The following is a 20,244-nucleotide window of genomic DNA, read 5'->3' on the forward strand; positions in this document are numbered from 1 at the left end:
GGGGGAGGGGGTGTTTTCAGGAGAGGCACCAGATGCTATGCTGCAAATTTGGTGCCTCTACCTCAAAAAGCAACCCCCCCCGAGCCCCAGAAACCCACGGATTAATTCTCCATTATACCCTATGGGAATTGGTCTCCATAGGGAATAATGGAGTGCCCAGCAGACATTTTCCTGCCCTCACCCCCCCGCTTTCTGATGACTCTGTTGAAGATATTGTAGGTAAATAATATGATATCCTGTCTTAAGACAGGAGATATATCACACTTTATCCTTCCACACTTCAGGATTTCAGATACTTATTTTATACTCCAAAGGCGGTGTTTTCCTCTGAGCACCCATTCTCCTGGTCTCTACAAGGAGCCGCAAATAAGGAAAGGTCAATCAATATGTAAGTGGCTGTGAGTTGGATCATGACTGAACGAGGACATGCAGGTCAGGAAGTGCCCAGCGCAAAAGAGGCCTGTGAATGAAATGGTTATTGGCAGAAATGACACGGCCATTATGTCATCCTCTGCTGTGCAGCCAAAGAAAGAGCTGGACTTTTTCTGCTCCCAATTAAGGCTGCCAGGTCTAACTCAGGAAATATCTGGGGACTTTGGGGGTGGAGCCAGAGACTTTGGGGTGGAGCCAGGAGCAAGGGTGTGACAAGCATAATTGAACTTCAAAAGGAGTTCCAGCCATCACATTTAAAGGGACTGCACTCCTTTTAAATGCCTTCGTTGGAAATAATTGAGGATGGGGGCACCTTCTTTGGGGGCTCATAGAATTGGACCCCCTGGTGCTGAAAATTTGGTGCCTCTGCCTCAAAAAACAGTCACCCCCAAGCCCCAGAAACCCATGGATCAATTCTCCATTATACCCTCCATTTACCCTACGGGGACAAGTCTCCATAGGGTATAACAGAGTACCCAGCGGACATTCAACTCCCCTTCTTTCTGATAATCCTGAAGTGGGGGGAGGGCCTCCAAACCAGGAGCTCCCCTGCCCCCAACTGGGGACTGGCAACCCTAGCTCCAATGATAACTCACATGGCACTTGGAAAGGTCACCAAGGAAAACTGTATGAACACTGGTGTGTGGGGCCTGATGACCATATAAACTTAACTTGTTATTGCTGTTTGGTCTTTGCGTATGTCAAAACGTCTTCATTAAAGGTCTGTGCTAGTTTGCTGTTCACCTATAGCAGGGGTCCCCAACCCCTGGGCCGTGGACCTCTACCGGTTTGTGGCCTGTTAGCAACCGGACCGTGAATTGTATAATTATTTCATTATATATTACAATGTAGGAAGAAGAAGACGACGACGATGATGACGTTGGATTTATATCCTGCCCTCCACTCAAAATATCAGAGTGGCTCACAATCTCCTTTACCTTCCTCTCCCACAACAGACACCCTGTAAGGTGGATGGGGCTGAGAGACCTCTCCCTAGAAGCTGCCCTTTCAAGGACAACTCTGCTAGAGCTATGGTTGACCCAAGGCCATTCCAGCAGCTGCAAGTGGAGAAGTAGGAAATCAAACCCAGTTCTCCCAGATAAGAGTCTGCACACTTAACCACCATGCCAAAGTATTAGAAAAAAGTGCACAATTATATCATCCCAAAACCATATCCCACCCCCAGTCCCTGGAAAAATTGTCTTCCACAAAATCAATCCCTGGTGCCAAAAAAGTTGGGGACAGCTGACCTATATGGAGGAATCTGTCTATTTATATGAGCTGTTAACTTCCACATCAATGTATCTGAGGAAGTGTGCATGCACATGAAAGCTCATACCCAGAATAAAACTTCATTGGCCTTAAAGGTTCCACTGGACTCTATCTTTGTTCTGTTGCTTCAGCACAGAAAGCCGACAAACCAACAGCATGGGTTCACAGTTCATGGTTGGAAAGGTTTCCAACTCTGGGGTGAAGTTGCTTTCACAACGTTTTCATAGCAGACTTTTTACAGGTTGGTTTGCCATCGCCTTCCCCAGTCATCGACACTTTCCCCCCAGCAAGCTGGGTACTCATTTCACCGACCTCGGAAGGATGGAAGGCTGAGTCAGCCTCGAGCCAGCTACCTGAAAACCCAACTTCCACCAGGGATCGAACTCAGTTCGTGAGCACAGCTTGGGACTGCAGTACTGCAGCTTTAACACTCTGCGCCACGGGGCTCTTTTTAGTTCATGGTTAGGCAATACAAAAAACAAAAATGTGATGTACAGGCTAACAGTGTTTAATAAAACTTTTAAGAGACATGTAAATCTACAATATGGTCCATCCACAATGAGCACCCAGGTATAAGCTCATTTCATCATGTCCAAAGACGTCCTCAGGAGTATCCGGAGTATTCCTATTTCCTACCAGCCTCTTTTTTCAATTCCATTATTAATGCTTCCTGCAGTGTCTATACTCTCTTCAAAACTTCTTAACCTCTCAGCACCACATAAGTGCTAATATTTATAATGAGGGTAAGCCAATCACTAAACTTTTTAACCAGATGCAAAAGCCTTCTGGAATTTTGCTGGCAAAATGCTCTCTGCACTGTTTATAATAAGAGCAAGCCATTCTTTTCGATGGCAAAAAGCTCTCTCTTTGTAGCAAGCCAGACAATCTCTTTCCGTATTAGATGCACAAGCCTTCTGGATTTTCTGGACCAGCATACCTTCGGGACCACCTCTCCCTGTATGAGCCCCATAGGTCCTTACAATAAGCCACCCAACAACTTTTGGTAATACCCGGCCCTAGAGCCATCCATCTGGCCTTGATGAGGGCCAGGGCCTTTTCAGCCCTGGCCCCTGCCTGGCGGAATGAGCTCCCCCTGGAGATCTGGGCCCTGTGGGATCTGATTCAATTCCGCAGGGCCTATAAAACAGAGCTCTTTCACAAGGCTTCCAACTGAGGCAGTGGGTGTTACTTGTTACCGTCCTCCCCCCCTCCTTCCATCCCAGTGCTACAAGACCTGCTGGATCTGGACAATAGCCCCAGGCTTCCCAATCCCCAGGTCCCAGTGGGGGATCCCCCAGTTTTACTGGCTCTCCCCCCCCCCCCGCCCCCAGCCAGCTGGCCGGCGGGGGAAGCCCCTCCCGCACAGCTACCATGTACCTCAAGATCTCAGGCAGGACCTGCAAACAGGTCCGGTTTTAAAATGTGTGTGTGCCTTTAAATTGGAGCAGGAAGTACTTCATGGGGAAGGGTTAGCAACAGCAGACCTCAGAGTGCAGCCCCTCCCTTTGTTTTGCTTTCATTTCGGACCAGTGAGTGTGTGTGTAAAAGAGAGCAGCTTAGACCTCCTTGTGGAGGCACCAGAGACAGTTAAGCGTGTGTGTGAGTGAGAGAGAGAAAGCGGGGGCGGGGAGGGGAGGGAACTCTATTATTCCCTATGGAGACTTATTCTCATAGGAAATAATGGAGAATTGATCTGGGGCTCTGGGGGGGGGGGCTGTTTTTTTAGGTAGAGGCACCAAATTTGCAGCATAGCATCCAGTACCTCTTCCCAAAATACCATCTTAGTCTTTGTAATTTTAGATTTTATATATTTTAAATTGGTCTTTTACTGTTGACTGTTTTATAATGTAACCCGCCCTGAGCCAGTTCTACGGGAAGGGCAGGCTTAAAATTGAATAAAATAAAACTAAAATAAAAATGCTCTCTACAATTTTATAAAGCAAGCCATTCCTGATTGACAGTCTTCATACTCTCAATATCACTTAAGTATGTGATTCTGGAGCTAGCTGGTCCAAAACCCTTTTCTGGCCGAATGTAAAAGCCTTCTGACAGGCTCCCTTAATGTGGCCTCGCTTTCTAGTGAGATGACAGATTTTCTCATAAATAACAAAGGCAAGAATATAAATATCCAAAGCCATTTGACTAGTCTCTGCTCTCCTTAATTCCCTGTGCATCATATCCCTCCTCAAGTTGATTGATAATAGTTTGGGGGCAACGAATCATTCTTCGACTCCGTTTGAGACGCTGTATTTTCATGTGGGTAGGTAGGTAGAATTTTTACTGCGCAAGGCCAAAGGCCATAGGAATATAATGATAGTTGCCTGAGCAGTAATAAATATTACAGTAAAAGCACAACAAAGTTAAAAACAATGTTTAAATTGTCAGGACCAGAACATAGCAGAGAATACAGAGCCAGCACAATGAACATCAAGGTGAAAGTGTTGTGCAGTTAGTTCTTCTTGGCAGCCAGTGCATGCAAGTGACCTCATATGATTCTAGCAAGCTGATTAAAATTAACGCAAGAATATCCTGGTGGGCAGCCATGTTGGTCTGAAACGATAGAACAAAGTTGGAGTCCATGCTTGAGGAGAATAGAGCAATTAACAGATTCCACATTTATTGGCATTCTCACCATCAGTCTCAAATTCCAATATGTTTATTGCCTCTTGCTGTTTTCCCATGCAACTTATACTCTTCAGACCAACCTGTTATTCTTTCAGTTTGTTAATTTCACTATGTTGCCATTGGATTCTAACTTTGCACCATTTTGCATGCTTAACCACAACCCACAAGCTATATGTAGCACTGCTCGCTGTACCCCATTTCGTCATCTGATGATGTGTGCTTTTAGCACACGGAAGCTTACACTGTCAATAAAACTTTGTAGGTCTTAAAGGTGCTACTGGACTCCAATTTTGTTCTGTTTTCTTTCACAAGGATATCCTCATCCAGAATATTTTTTTTTCTCCTGCACTTCTCAGTTGCTCAGCTAATTCCAACATCTTGTCAACATCTTCTAGAAGATTCCCACCAACCTACATTCTCATGCTAAACGATCATTTCTGAAAGTAGAGTCAGCTCTTTAAGGATAATTTTACGTGTGATCTTTCCAGCCTCAGCCCAAACAACCTTAGCAGTTGACATCTTAATGACTCCTAATTGCTGCCTGTCTGTTAAACCAGCGATAAGAGCACCTCTTGCCTGGTCGTTCTTGGCATTTGCTGCAGTCTGTCGCTCTGCATCATCAGGACAGTCGGTCTGAGTAATAGACTGCAAGCTTTTTTTGATGAGATGGGTCTTCATTTGTTCTCTCCAAATTAAATAGTTCCTCTCTGTGAGCCTATCTATCCAAGGACCATGCTGTGCACCACGGGAAGTCACCATCTTTATTCCTTTGTTCTCACCTGCTTGTGCCAAGAGCCTCTGGCAACCTTTCTACCTTTAATCAGAGGTGTGCTTAACCTGAGCCATCATAATCCCTGTTGGCAGAGTAATTTACACCACAGTTATGTCAGAAATATTTGTTTGGAAAATCAATTTCTATATCCCAAACAGTTCAACGGATGGCTGGATCAAAATGAGACTGAGAGTTCTTTAGTATAAAACAAAACCTACGTTTATTTCTATAGGGATGGAGAACTGGGAAGAAAATAAGAAACACTATCAGCTACATCTTATCACTAAGAAAGACACATTGCTAATGGAGATTCTTCTTCTCAGGGCTGGCTCTCCCACTAGACAAACTAGGTGGTTGCCTAGTGTCAAGCATGCTATTTCTAACTGTTGAATTCGTCCATGCCTTTCTTCTCCTTCCCCCCCTTTCTTTCCCTTCCCCCCTGTGAATGCATAATAAATCCTTCTCTCAGGATGTGTAGCGTAACCATGTATTAAACGGTGTAAAGTGCCTCCCCCCCAGATTCACACAGCCATGTCTTATCAGCTAGCAGGGAATGTGTGAGAAATGGAGATGTGAACATTTCTTAGTCATAAAAGAGAGAGTAGTGAGTAGCTTTTGAACCTTCAACCGCATTTGCATCCTTATGTTGTTCTGTTGAAGTTATCTGTAACCCTGCCTTTTGAAGTAGTCTATAAGATACTATGCAACTTTGTATTCAGCATTACTTCTAAGGTTTCTGTCCTTGGAACAAGTCATGGAATTTCAATAAAACAAGTCTTTGATTAAAAACAAAAGCTTGATTATTTCGAAATATTGATGCTTAACACCTAGGGCGCTGGGAGGGTGGGTGTGCTGAATTGGGCTTCCCCCCTCCCGGTGCCCCAGACAAGTGCCTAGTTTGCCTGCCTCCAACGCCTGCATGCTCACCTGCGCACCCGCCACCACCACTGCCACCACCACCCTCTTTCCCTTTGCCTCCCCACCCTCGCATGCCTGCCTCCTCCGCTTGTGCCCCTGCCTGCCGCCGCCATCCTCCCCTCCCTTCCCTTTGCCTCCTGCCTCCCACCCCCTGCACCTGGGCCATGCAGAGGCTTCCTCCGCCCGTGCACCTGCCTGCCACTGCCCGCCCTCTCCATCCCTTCCTGTCCCATCCCTTCTTTCTCCTGCGCGATGACAGCAGGGGGGGAGGTGACAGGATGGAACAGGAAAGGAAGGAGGGGGCAGGGTGGGATTTGAAGCGATGCGGGGGGCGGTAGGGGCAGTGGTGGGGGGTGCTGCCTGGGGCACCACGCACCCTCAGGCCACCGCTGCTTCTTCTTCTTGACCTCTCTCTACCTAGACAAAGGAAGTCATCTGACTAACTGGCCAATAGCGTAAACAAACAAACAGTCCTTTTGCGGGCTTTTTCTTCATTGGCAGACAACCAAGTTCCTCTTCCTAGGTCAGGCAGACAATAGAGAACAGGTAAACATATTTAACCCTATAATGACTGGAACTTAGATCATTGCAAAGACATGCAGGACAAGCACAGAATTCCAACAGGTTAAAGAGGAGATAAAGGTTTATTTAGGACTGACAGTTGCCCGAGATAGGTTCGTAACTACATCTTTAGTGGAGAGGGAGAGCGTGGCATTTCCTGAGAAGAAAGAGGAAATTGCCCTAAGAGTAGCGAGGAGGAGGAGAAGGAGGAGAAGATTGGATTAATATCCCACCCTTCACTTGGAGTCTCAGAGTGGTTTACAATCTCCTTTCCCTTCCCCTCCCCACAACAGACACCTTGTGAGATAGGTGGGACTGAGAGAGTTCTTTTGAGAACAGCTCGAGAGAGAGAGAGAGAGAGAGAGAGAGCAGCTTTTTCAAGAACAGTGACTGACCCAGGGTCATTCCAGCAGCTGCAGGTGGTGGAGTGGGGAATTAAACCCAGTTCTCCCAGATTTGAGTCCACACACTTAACTACTACACCGAACTGGCTCTCCTGGTCTCCTATGACCTAGCACACTCATCCTTCTACAGGATTTTAAAAAAATTGCTAGCTATTTTTGAACAACCCGTTCATCAAAAACAAAGCAGGAGTCAAGTATCACCTTTAAGGCCAACCAATTTTTATTTAGAACATAAGCTTTCGTGTGCTCTTAAGCACACTTCATCAGACAAGGAATTCAGCACAGTGAGCAAAGCCATACATAGCTGAGCAGAGCCATACATAGCTGGTAAGCAGTGGTATTCAGTGATGAAGTGTGCTTAAGAGCACATGAAAGCTTACGTTCTAAATAAAAATTGGTTGGTCTTAAAGGTGAAACTTGACTCCTGCTTTGTTCAACTGCTTCAGACCAAGATTTAATATAGCAAGGGTCCTCATTGTTTCACTGAAGGAGATGAGGACCTTCCACCATAAAATTTCTCTGCTGACACATGAAGCTGCTTTATACCAGCCCTGGTAACATGTTCCATATGCTTCCACATGCACATATCTGTTTGTAAGAAAGAGTCAATGCATGTTCACTTGGGAAGTCCAAGTTGCTTACATTTCGGTCACTTTGGGGTTAACTGTTATTTTCAGTTGCTAGTAAACAGGGTATAATGTTATGCAGGGGTGGAATTCTAGCAGGAGCTCCTATGCATATTAGGCTACATACTCCTGATATAGTCAATCCCCCAAGAGCTTACAAGGCTCTTTTTTATAAGCTCTTGGAGGATTGGCTACATCAGGGGTGTGCGGCCTAATATGCAAAGGAGCTCTTGCTAGAATTCTGCCCCTGATTATGTAGTTTGTATCCAATTAGAAATTATCTGTAGTATGCCCAGGAAAATACAGAAGAAAACGTATTTACCTGTAACTTTTCTATTGGTCAGTTAGCACCTTGTTTGTAAGAATGCTTTGATCTTCTGTGCAAATCTAGTTGTTGATATTCTGATCTTTGTCTTGCTGGCAAGGAGAAGCAATACAGATCTCCATTGCTATATCCAGCCATGTAACTATTAGGATCTAGTTAGCAAACTAGAATGCATATTTTATTTTCTTTCCTCCCAAAAACCCTTTCCTAATGTTTTTCAGTAAACTGTTTTCTTTCTAAATATAAGCATGTGTCTTACCTCCTTTTGTCTCTGAACATCACCTCTGAATTTTAAACAAAAATCCCAGCAACTTTACAAATGAAACCAGGGACCAGTACCCAGATAAATGTGGGGTTTAATGACTCGTTGAGCTGTACATATGTTGACTATAACCTGAGAATTACTCAGATGGCATAAAAAGCATGCATAAAAAATATGCATATAGAACATGCCTATAAATAAATAATTTATTATGATTTTAACAATGTCTGTGTTGTATGTTATCTTACTGTTGGTCATCACCCAGAGTCCTGTGAACTCAGGGACTGGGTGATCCATAAATGATAAATAAATTATATATAAATAAAGCGGGGGTTGCCAACAGTGTGAGATGATCATTCGGGGGGGGGGGACTTTTTGAAAAAGATTCTAATTTGTTGTTGTTCAGTTGCACAGTCGAGTCCGACTCCTTGCGATTCTTTGAAACTAATAAAACTTTTAAGCGATCCCATGTCTCCTCCTCCTGTCTTCTACCAACCTCCGAAGTCTGCTCAAATTCATGTTAGTTACATCAGTAACTCTCATTTTAATAGTTGCAAACAAAATTTCTCCAGTAGAACACAGCACTTGAGCCCAAAGGATTCTACAAACCCTAATGATGTTACCAGCCGTGAAAACCTGAAATCTTTGAAAATTTAGAGAGGCGTATACCCACCTGATTATTAGGAGAATCTTTGGATGACCTAGCCAGACTAAAAAAAATCGGTAGGGAGTCGTTTGGATCAAAATTCAAAACAGCCAGAAGATCACGGTTGTTTTTACCAATTCTGGCGTTAGAATCACCAAGAAGAATTATGTCTACAATGGGAAAACAATATTCCAGGGGTGGCCAATGGTAGCTCTCCAGATGTTTTTTGCCTACAACTCCCATCAGCCCCAGCCAGCATGGCCAATGGCTGGGGCTGATGGGAGTTGTAGGCAAAAAACATCTGGAGAGTTACCATTGACCACCCCTGCGATATTCTAATTGTTCAAGGTATGAAGTCAAAGGGTCCCAAAGAAAGCATAGGGAGAGTTTATCGGGTGTAGGAGGTAAATAAACATTGACAACAATAAAAGCAAAGTTCTGAAAGCTGAAATGAAAAGCGTGGGCAATAGGGTTACAAACAGGTAATTCCCACAGTTTAAAATTATTTTGAATGGTTCCCGTGAGATATCTCAGGGGAATTTACCTTTGTATCCACCAGAGGTTGTAGCATATTGGGTTATATTTTAACCCCTTTATCTTTTAAAACTAACATTCTAATAGCTGAACATATTAAATTCTCTGTGTGCCATGATATAAAGTTTAACAACAAAAAAAAAGCCCCCACAATCCAAACAAAGGTTGACCACTATGGTTGCCAGCCTCCAGGTGGGGCCTGGAGATCTCCCGCTTTTACAACTGATCTCCAGCTGGCAGAGATCAGCTCCCCTGGAGAAAATGGTGGCTTTGAAGGGTGGACTCTGTGGCATTGGACCACAGTGAGGTGGCCCCTCCCTTCTCCAAACCCCACTTTCTCCCAGATCCACCCCCAAAGTCTCCAAGTATCTGGCAACCCGAGCAACCGCCAAGTGTTTTGTGTTTTTTTTTAGCGTGGGAGGGGTCAAGTGGTGCTATTGGCTATTGGAGATTTGGTTGGCTGCACAAATTTTTAAAAATTTGGCCTTGGCAGCAGCTGCCACCACAAACATAAGGATTTTAATGTTAGTTAGTTTGTTTGTTAGTTTATTCGATTTATATCCCCCCCTACCCACCAAAGCAGGCTCAGGGCGGCTCCCAATACACAATAGAATAACAATAACACCAGTTAAATTAAACGTTAATTAAAACAATTTAAAACAGTTTAACACTTTGGTGCTAATTTCCATTTAGTGTAAAGATGGCATTCAGTGTTCTTGGACATCCATTTGGATCTAATATCTCTGTGTATAACTGAAGACGGAAAAAGAAAAAGAAAGGAAGGAAGGAAGATCTGTGTTTTCAGTTTTGTAGAAATTCAGCATCCTGGAGCCCAAATTTTCCCCAAGCACAATATTTTTCTGCATTCATTCCAATGAAATGGAAGCATGCCCCTGTAAGGTTTCCAAGGCATGAGAGAAGCATGACGTCTCCGCATACATAAGACTTTACTGTCTGATTTAAAGCTTTCACGCTCCCACTACTGCTCTGGGGAGAGCAATAGCTCCTGCTGATTGCCCAACTGGCCCTTAAACCATTTGCTGCCTTTTTCTCTGCCCTTAAAAACCCCTTATGGTTAAGGAGACAGCAACATCCATGGAGTCTGTTTATAGTATATAAGTGATCTATAGACAGAATCTCTGTTTATTTGGAGAGCAGAAGCTGGCAGTCAGAACACCATTACCAGAAACAATGCAAAAAACACAAGCTTGCTCTGTTCTTAGTAAAAAGCCATTTCCTGGCCTTGCTTGGAGTATTTTTGCTTGCTTCCTGCAGCATCTCCCTATAGTTCCTCTATATGGAATGGTAATTGAAGCCATGCTGTTAAAAGCATTCATATGTCAAGAAGCTCTGGTTTCAAAATGATGCTTTCATTGGAGATGGGGGAGTTTTGAAAGCAGCACATTCCAAAAGGTCATTCCGCTGAGTTGGGGGGGGGGAGGGGAACAGGGAGGAAATTGGTTGCTATGGAAACCCAAGAACTTGAACATCTAGTTGCTTCTCACCAAAGTGAAAAGCCTGCTTTAAGGAAGAGGCAAAGACTACACAGTTCAAAGGACTGGAGCTGATGCCTTGATCCATGATGATGAAATGGTAGACTGGTTTTATACAGTGCTGACCTTGACCTGGTTTAGTATAAGGTAGCTTCATGTGTACATAGGAGATCACAGCTCTTCCGTCCACTGCTTGTAATGAGGGTTGGGCAATGACTCAAGGCTAGAGCATCCGCTTTGCACGCAGAAGGTTCCAGATTCAGTCCCTGGCATCTTCAGGTAGGAGGTGATGTGAAGGACATCTACGTGGGACTCTGGAAAAGCTGCTGCTAGGCAGGACAGACAATACTGACCTCAGTAACAATACTGACCTCAGCAGACGAATGAACTGGCTCAACATCAAGCAACTCCATGTGTATTCATGTATATACTTTTGCAAGGCCCTTGTTCAGAGATGGTACCTGCGCTTCCACAGGCATCAAATGAGGCTTCAGCTAGCTATCATTCCTCCCATTCCATTCCTCCAGTGTTCAATGGACTTACCATCAGGCCTTGAATTCAGCAGGAGCTCATAGGAGCACAGCTCCTGAACCTTTCTGAGTATTCCCCCACTTCCTCCCTACCTACCTTGTCCACTGAATAGTAGGTGCAGCTGTATAACAATCCCTAGATTAGGAGAGTGGGCAGCCAGCCACCAAGGGCTTTGCCATACCCCCAGCAGCCCTCATTAACCCCTGAAAAAGCCCACACGATCCTTTCTCCACTTCTTAGGTGATTTTGGGAGGTGGGTGGCTTGCTGGTCTTTCAACTGGAGGGCGGGGCAGCCAAGGAGAGCCCCAGGTAAGTGAGGACTGCTTGGGCTGACTGGATCTCTAGCCAGCCCAAGCAGGCCTTGCTCGCCCAGGGCTCTCCTTTCTTGGGTTGCTTTTGGCTTGTGGGCAAGGGGGAGGTGGCATATGCTAATGAGTTATGCTAATGAGCTCCACCACCTATTTTTCTACAAAATGACCCCTGCTTACCATCCTTCCTCAGCTATAGTGACCAAAAGAATTCTTATGTTTCCTTAGCTTCCAAATAAGCAAGATTCAAGAAGACACTTTTTCAGGAGGTAACAGGAAAAGATATAAACCACTGAGCTGTGTTTTTTGGTGACATGATTAAAGGACTCCCCTGTGAAAGAAGAACACAACTCTTAAGGGAAATAAAACCAAAACTCTTTTCTGTTTGGGGTTTTTTTTTTTTGAACCCCCCCCCCCCCCCTTTAAGGTTTAGGATTTATCTTCAAATCTTGGAGTCCCTCCAGTTTTGTAGAAAGATCACTGTTCTGTGTACTTGGCCCCAATCTGTGGAAATCAAAACCCACATCTGGGGCCATGTTGAAAGTTAGAGGTAATATTATTCCTTGCACTGATTTCCCTTATTCGTGGGCCATTCTACTCCAATGTTTGAGGAGTCCGCAAAAGTCCAACACTTTTAAAATAAAATAATTTCACTTTATCTTGTATGCTCAGACAGACTGATTTTGTACACAAATAAGAATGCAGGTTTGCTTCAGGTTCCTATGTGTTCCTATGTATTAGCAGAACAAGATCTCAGTCTGGTAGCACCTTAAAGGCAAAAAAAAAAAATCTAGATTTTAGGAGTCAAAGCCTACATCATCAAGTACATGTCTGTAACTAAATTATACAAGTACCCCCCAGCTCCTTTCTGAGCTTTTCGTTTCCCCCCAATTGTAATGAATACATATTTTTCTTTAAGGGACCAGAGCCACACAATGCAAATTCCACAAGGGCTTTCAGATGTGTTCTGGAAGTTTGGTGTTTCTTAGGTATGTTCAGACCCATAGGATCAGGACAACAGCATGTTGAGAGATGGGGTTTAATCCTTTCCTGGCACCTTCCCCCCCACACCCAATGTGAAACTGCTCTGGGGAGATGTTTTTTGTTCACTGGAGAAGCTTACATGTAGCCCTTGTAAGTTTACTCACTGTGGCAAAGAGCAACTTCCTTGGGGCCATTTTGGGTTATAGAATCATAGAGTTGGAGGGGATCTCTAGGGTCATCTAGTCCAACCCCCTGCACAATGCAGGAAACTCACAAACACCTCCCCCTAAATTCACAGGATCTTCATTGCTGTCAGATGGCCATCAAGCCTCCGTTTAAAAACCTCCAAGGAAGGAGAGCCCACCATCTCCCGAGGAAGCCTGTTCCACTGAGGAACCGCTCTAACGGTCAGGAAGTGCTTCCTAATGTTGAGCCAGAAACTCTTTTGATTTAATTTCAACCCACTGGTTCTGGTTCTACCTTCTGGGGCCACAGAAAACAATTCCACACCATCCTCTATATGAAAGCCCTTCAAGTACTTGAAGATGGTGATCATATCACCTCTCAGCCACCTCCTCTCCAGGCTAAACATGCCTAGCTCCTTCAACCTTTCTTCATAGGACTTGGTCTCCAGACCCCTCACCATCTTCATCGCCCTCCTCTGGACCCGTTCCAGCTTGTCTATATGCTTCTTAAAATGCGGTGCCCAAAACTGAACACAATTCTCCAGGTGAGGTCTTACCAAAGCAGAGTAAAGTGATACCATCACTTCACGTGATCTGGACACTATACTTCTGTTGATACAGCCCAAAATTGCATTTGTCTTTTTAGCCACCACATTACACTGTTGACTCATGTTCAGCATATGATCCACTAAGACCCCTAGATCCTTTTCACACATACTACTGCTAAGACAAGTCTCCCCCATCCTATAACCATGCATTGGATTTTGCCTACCTAAATGCAGAACTTTACATTTATCCCTATTAAAAATTCATTTTATTGGTTTTAGCCCAGTTTTCCAGCCTGTCAAGGTCATCCTGTATCCTGTTTCTCTTCAACTGTAGTCTTACTCTCAAGTAAGCATAGTTAGCATTGCCTCATTCCTTCAGAGGGGCTCTGAAATATAATAATTCCTTGTTTCTGCCTCTGTTACCAAAAAAGAAACATGGTGGGCTGGATGAGAAGGCCTAGCAGACACGTACACACACTTACTTTTCAGTTTGCTGATGACTGTATGAAAGGACAAACTTGCCTCCCAGTTAATGTCACTTTCACAGCTTTGCTGAGGTCACCGCATCGAAAAGCTGAAATGTGTGTGGAAGGAAACTGTTTGTTCTCCAGACAATGGTGTGAAAACAGGAGGCATGTAGAAGATTGGCCTCAGTTCACACATCTCACCAGTGGTGATCCTGGAATACCGTGAGCACATGAAGCTGCCTGATAACTCGTTCTGTTAAATTTGGTATTGTCCACTACGGATGCCAGCCTCCAGGTGCGACCTGGGGATCCCCCCGGAATTACAGCTCATCTCAAACAACCAAACATAAGCCTTTACTGGCATATGTCAGATTATAAATAAGGCCAAAACGTGATGCAGAAATAACAAAATAAACCAGTCATATATAGCTATACATTGGACAATCGATCCTTGATTACCAGACTCAAGAAGAAAGCAGCCTTTTCAATTATTTCAGATGACAAATCATTCAGAAGACAGCAGACCTTTGCAGCATCTGAGCAACTTGTCATATGGAGCAGAATTGGTTCTAGAAACCTAAGGTGTATAGTAGAAGAAGACCATAGATTTATAACCTGTCCTTCTCTCTGAATCAGATTCTTAGAGTGGTTTACAGTCTCCTTTCTCCCCCCCCCCCCCCCAAAACAGACACCCTGTGAGGCAGGTGGGGCTGAGAGAGCTCTCCCAGAAGCTGCCCTTTCAAGGACAACTCTGCGAGAGCTATGGCTGACCCAAGGCCATTCCAGCAGCTGCAAGTGGAGGAGTGGGGAATCAAACCCGGTTCTCCCAGATAAGAGTGTGCGCACTTAAGCACTACACCAAACTGGATCTCATAGTTTCCTACTGGGAGCAATCAAGTAGAATATGGGACAACGAATCAACTTGTTTTAAATTGCATGTACAAAGTCTTAATGAGAGTGGGAGTTTTTTTATATCTACCATAGGAAACTGCTGATGGGATAGTATTGCATCCGGCAAGAGTAAATGTTCTAAACAATTGTGGAATGTGGAGAGTTGATAGATAAGAAGGCAGATGATCAATAATTGGGGAAATTCCAAAATTCAAAGGGAAGCAAGACATATTCGCAGCACTGATTGGTTTTTGCAATTCTATATCTAAAATTCTACCTTTAATTAGAGAATAGGCGTTTGTAAGAGGGAGCATGTAGAGAGAATCCATAGACAAACCTAGGGTGGATATTTCCTTCTCTATTAAGGCAATCCATTTGGACGAGGAGGATTCAGACAACATTTGGTATAAATAGCTCCCACAGTCAACAGAATAGTGCACACTTAGCCCATGTTTGATAGATGTAAGCCATGCTCATGTTTAACAGCTCATCTCTAGACTGCAGAGATCTGTTCATCTGGAGAAAATAGCTGTTTTGGAGGGTGGACTCTATGGCACTGTGCCCCACTGGTAGTCAGGTGGGACATAGCAACATTATTCTCCACTCTGTTTGGCAGCAGACCTCCAGGTAGAAGTCTTTCAGATGACATCATTCTACCTGAACCTTTTAAGCAGAGATGTTGGTGCCTGCAAAGCTTTACCAGTGAGCCATGACCCCCTAATTAAGCTGGCTTACCCAGAATCAGACCATTGGTCCACCAAGTTGATCATAATTATCGTGGCAGTGAGTGTAGTATAGTCAGGAGATCCAAAGATTGTCAGGCAGCCTGAAACTCGAGTTCTTTGTGTGATGAGCTAGGTTTATTTGGGGGGCTGAGAGAATTGTGACTGACCCAAGGTCACCCAGCTGACTTCAAGGGGAGGAGTGGGGACTTGAACCTAGTTCTCCAGATTAGAGCCCACCACTCTTAGCCACTACATCATCAACAACAAGAACAACTAACCACTACATCACACTTTCTCCGACTGGTCCACCAAAGTCAGTGTCTACTCTGACTCTTCTATGTAAGGACTCAGGCAGAGGTCTTTCACTTCACCTACTACCTGATATCTTTTTAACTGGAGATGCTGAGGTCTCATTTCCTCCTCTCCAAAAGCAGCAGGGGTGTCAAAAGCAGGGCACTGTAACAACAGCAGGATAAGAAATCCTGTGCAGTTACCCTCTTTTAATCCAGCCGTCCATTGAAGGTCTATCCAGCTGTCACCTCAATGGATTATTGAGGCTGCAGTAAGATTCTGGGGTGGAGTGGGGGAGGTCTAGTCCATTGTTTTAGTTATTTCAATGTGAATACACACAATTAGCAAACAGCCTCCTACCTCTACTATCATTATAGCCACCTTCCCCCCCCCCCCAAAAAAACAGTCATTTTCCTGTTCAGATGAGTGTATGTCAAAGTATATGCCAGTTACCATTGCTGGCGAAACATCAGATCTCGCACTGCCAAGACCACAGCCATACAGCCCAGAAAATCTACAGTGAATGAACTCCAGCCGTGAACGCCTTCGACAACATAAAGAATATAACTCTTTGCATTCCGTGTTTCTAAAACGAGATATCAGTATTAGTTCTGTTTCGTTTTGGAAATGGGTAGTGCCAGGGCTTTTTTTGTAGCAGGAATTCCTTTGCATATTAACCCACACACCCTGATGTAGCCAATCCTCCAAGAGCTTACAGGGCTCTTCTTACAGGGCCTACTGTAAGCTCTTGGAGGATTGGCTATATCAGAGGGGTGTAGCCTAATATGCAAAGGAGTTCCTGCTACAAAAAAAGTCCTGGATGGTATTGCTGATTTCCCTCCTCACTCTTTCACACACACGTACATGTACAGGAAATGCACACGAAAGCCTGTAGCTTGAATAAAACTTTGTTGGTCTTAAAGGTGCCACTGGACTCAAACTTTGATGTACGGTATTTGTTCCAGTTGGGTTGGAAACAGGGCTTTTTTTTGTAGCAAGAACTCCTTGGCAAATTAGGCCACACAACCCTGATGTAGCCAATCCTCCAAGAGCTTAGAGTAGGCCTTGTAATAAGACCCCTGTAAACTCTTGAAGGATTGGCTACATAAGAGGGGTGTGGCCTAATATGCAAAGGAGTTCCTGCTACATAAAAAAGCCCTGGTTGGAAATACAGTTCACCTTTCTCACAAAAAGAGTTGGGCCGACTCTTCTGCATAATATGATTTCCCATGTATGATAAGCAAGCAGAGCTTTGGAAATAAGGACAATCCCACCCCAGCCCAAAAAGGAGGTAGCCTGCTAAGCTCATGAGGGGCTTTAGTCCTGAGAACAGCTTTGGTTAGGATTCTGTCCAGGGCTTGTGGGGCTAATCTACGCAGCACCTCAAGGAACCGTTGGGATTAACCCGCTACATCTGCTTGTCCTATCTAGGCCCCATCCTGCTGGAGGGGAGGGGACGGCACATCGTTGGCCACTCTTTAGTCCAGGATCACTTTGCAATAAGCAATTTCTCCCTCGAACTTTCCAAAGTGCAGCATTAATTCAATGTCATCAGCTGCGGCTGGCTTTTGTAATTCAAACAGTCTTTGGTTAAGTGCGCACTCTTATCTGGGAGAACCAGGTTTGATTCCCCACTTCTCCACATACACCTGATGATGTGACCTTGAGTCAGTCATATGTTCTCACAGAGCTGTTCCTCTCAAGAGCAGTTCTGGGAGAACTCTCTCAGCCCCACTTACCTCACAGCAGGGGTTTTTTTGTAGCAGGAACTCCTTTGCATATTAGGTCACACACCCCTGATATAGCCAATCCTTCAAGAGCTTACAGTAGGCCCTGTACTGAGCCCTGTAAACTTTTGGAGGAGTCGCTACATCAGTGGAGTGTGGCCTAGTATGCAAAGGAGTTCCTGCTACAAAAAAGCCCTGCCTCATGGGGTGTCTGTTGTGGGGAGGGGAAGGGAAAGGAGATTGTAAACCACTCTGAGACACCTTTGGCTAGCAAATGGTGGGGGTATAAATCCAATCTCTTCTTCTACTGCCCCCAACATAAAGAAATAAAAACCCACCATTGTTTTCCACAATCAGGAATGATTTTCCCATCATAGCCCAGTTTTCTCTAATGTTTACAGACTATAAAAGGAGGAAGATCGGTATGTGGGTGGGACAGTGGGTCTTTGGACAGCAGGGTTAATAGGGATGCCAACCTCCAGGTGGGACCTGGGGATCCCCTAGAATTACAGCTAATCTCCAGACTACAGAGATCAGTTCCCCTGGAGATAATGGATGCTTTGGAGGGTGGACTCTATGGCATTGTACCCCACTGAGGTCCCTGTCCTCTCCAGGCTCCACCCACAAATCTCTAGGAGTCCTCCAACCTGGATCTAGCAACTCTATCACCTCATCCTTCACCAGTGGCCAGGGGACCAGGCAATTCTCAGAGATGATCTTATACAGAATGCATTACTTCCCACCCAACACTGACATGTTGTATGCTATTTACTAAGATGGAAAACAAAAAGGCACAGTGGTTTCCAAGCAGTTTTGGAAGCCAGTCAATGGATGTTCAGCTTTGCTTGTGCAGGAGTCCTAACTGTGTGTGTGTTTTAGGTTTTAGCAGGGGTTTTTTTGTAACAGGAACTCCTTTGCATATTAGGCCACACCCCCTGATGTAGCCAATCCTCCTGGAGCTTACAGCATGCCCTGTAAGAACAGCCCTATAAGTTCTTGAAGGATTGGCTGCATCAGAGGTGTGTGGCCTAATATGCAAAGGAGTTCATGCTTCAAAAAAAAGTGCCGGTTTTTAATGCCTAAATTCTGGTACCTAGCTAATAATCCACTTCACTGTAGCCCTGTTCACGTAACTGCAAATGCACAATATCCTGCTTCTGTGTGAGAACATCTGCTTGTAAGTAACTTTACAAATGAAACAAGGGAAGAGTATCTGGGTAAGTATGGGACTGGCATCTCACGTTCAGCTGTACTTGTGCTGCTGTGATGTGAAAGACCTCCACCTGAGACCCTGGAGAGCCACTGCCAGTCTGATCTTGATGGAATGATAGTCTGATTCAGGATAAAGCAACTTCATGTGTTCAGAGAACCGTAATATGGGAATTACTCAACACACATACAATAGGAGTGCCAACCTCTAGGTGGCGCCTGGAGTTCTTCCTGAATTACAGTGGCTCTACAAAGTGCAGAAATCAGTTCCTGGAGAGAAAATAGCTGCTTCCTGGGCTTTTTTTGTAGCGGGAACTCTTTTGCATATTAGACCATGCACCCCTGATGTAGCCAGTCCTTCTGGAGCTTACAGTAGGCCCTGTGCCAAGAACTCTGTAAGCTCCTGGAGGATTGGCTACATTGGGGTGTGTGACCTAATATGCAAAGCAGTTCCTGCTACAAAAAATGCCTGGGGCCACTTCAGAGGACAGACTAAGGCATATCATAGATTCTAGATGAAACCCCTCCCCAAATTCCCTCTTCCACAGGCACTACTTCCTCAATAAGCCTACATACAAAGAACAATAAAGTATATACTGTATGTGGATTGTATGTATATGTGTTCCTTTTAAGTTGGGAGCTCTTTTTGTCATGTTCACATGCTCTTCTCTCAGAATTTGGGTTGTTCAGTGGTGTCAATTCCTTGAAAGATGTTCAAAATGAACCTCCATCACTGGTTAGGTATCATGAGGGAGCCTTGTACAAATAGAGCCACCTTCTGGCTACTGTTCAGAAGTCAAGGGCACTGTCTTTGCCAACAGCTGTGTGCAAATCCTGTTCATCTCAAAGGAACTTGCACAGGGCAATACTGCTTCTGAACTGTTCCCTCTTGGATGATGAGCCCAACAAGAATATAAGCCAGGTAGCCTGAATTTCCACCTAAGCCCGTGTGCCCACAATGAGGACAATTCAGACGTTCCAAGATGAATTTAAATAATTTTTATTAATAATCATTGCACAGCTTAAAAACACAATACCTCTCACACTGACTACAGTTCATAATTTTAAATAAATTAAATAGATACTATATTCAAAACACAGTTATATTACATAAATTAATGAAACTTTTATAATACTGGTTCCTCCTTGGGCAGCTAGTGTGCTTTTTAAATATAAGAAAATCCTAGGCGGTGGTTAAATACACCTCCTTGGAAGTAAAGTTTACTGGTTCTAAATCCCATAGGGATGAAATATTTCTAAAGCCCTGAATCACTCCAAGGAACATATCACAAACAGGAGATGCAATCAACTGTGGTAGCATTGGATAATATTAAGTTGGAGTCCCGTAGCACCTTTAAGACCAACAAAGCACTGGATTCCAACTTTGTTGTATTGCTTCAGACCAACACGGCTGGGTCTGCCTACATTGGATAGTACTGTGCTAAAATACAGAAGGGATGACAGAGTAAACTACAACATTATCATTAAAACTGAAATGAGATTTTTGT

General features: G+C 44.4%; 1 protein-coding gene across 1 annotated transcript in view; it reads left to right on the forward strand.

Moving 5' to 3' along the window:
- The window catches only part of PBX1 (PBX homeobox 1), a 696,336-nt gene that overhangs the window by 659,920 nt on the left and 16,172 nt on the right, over positions 1 to 20,244 (forward strand). The gene's annotated exons all lie outside the window — the stretch shown is intronic.

Source organism: Heteronotia binoei, chromosome 2, assembly GCF_032191835.1.
Source record: "Heteronotia binoei isolate CCM8104 ecotype False Entrance Well chromosome 2, APGP_CSIRO_Hbin_v1, whole genome shotgun sequence".
Classification (NCBI taxonomy): Eukaryota; Metazoa; Chordata; class Lepidosauria; order Squamata; family Gekkonidae; genus Heteronotia; species Heteronotia binoei.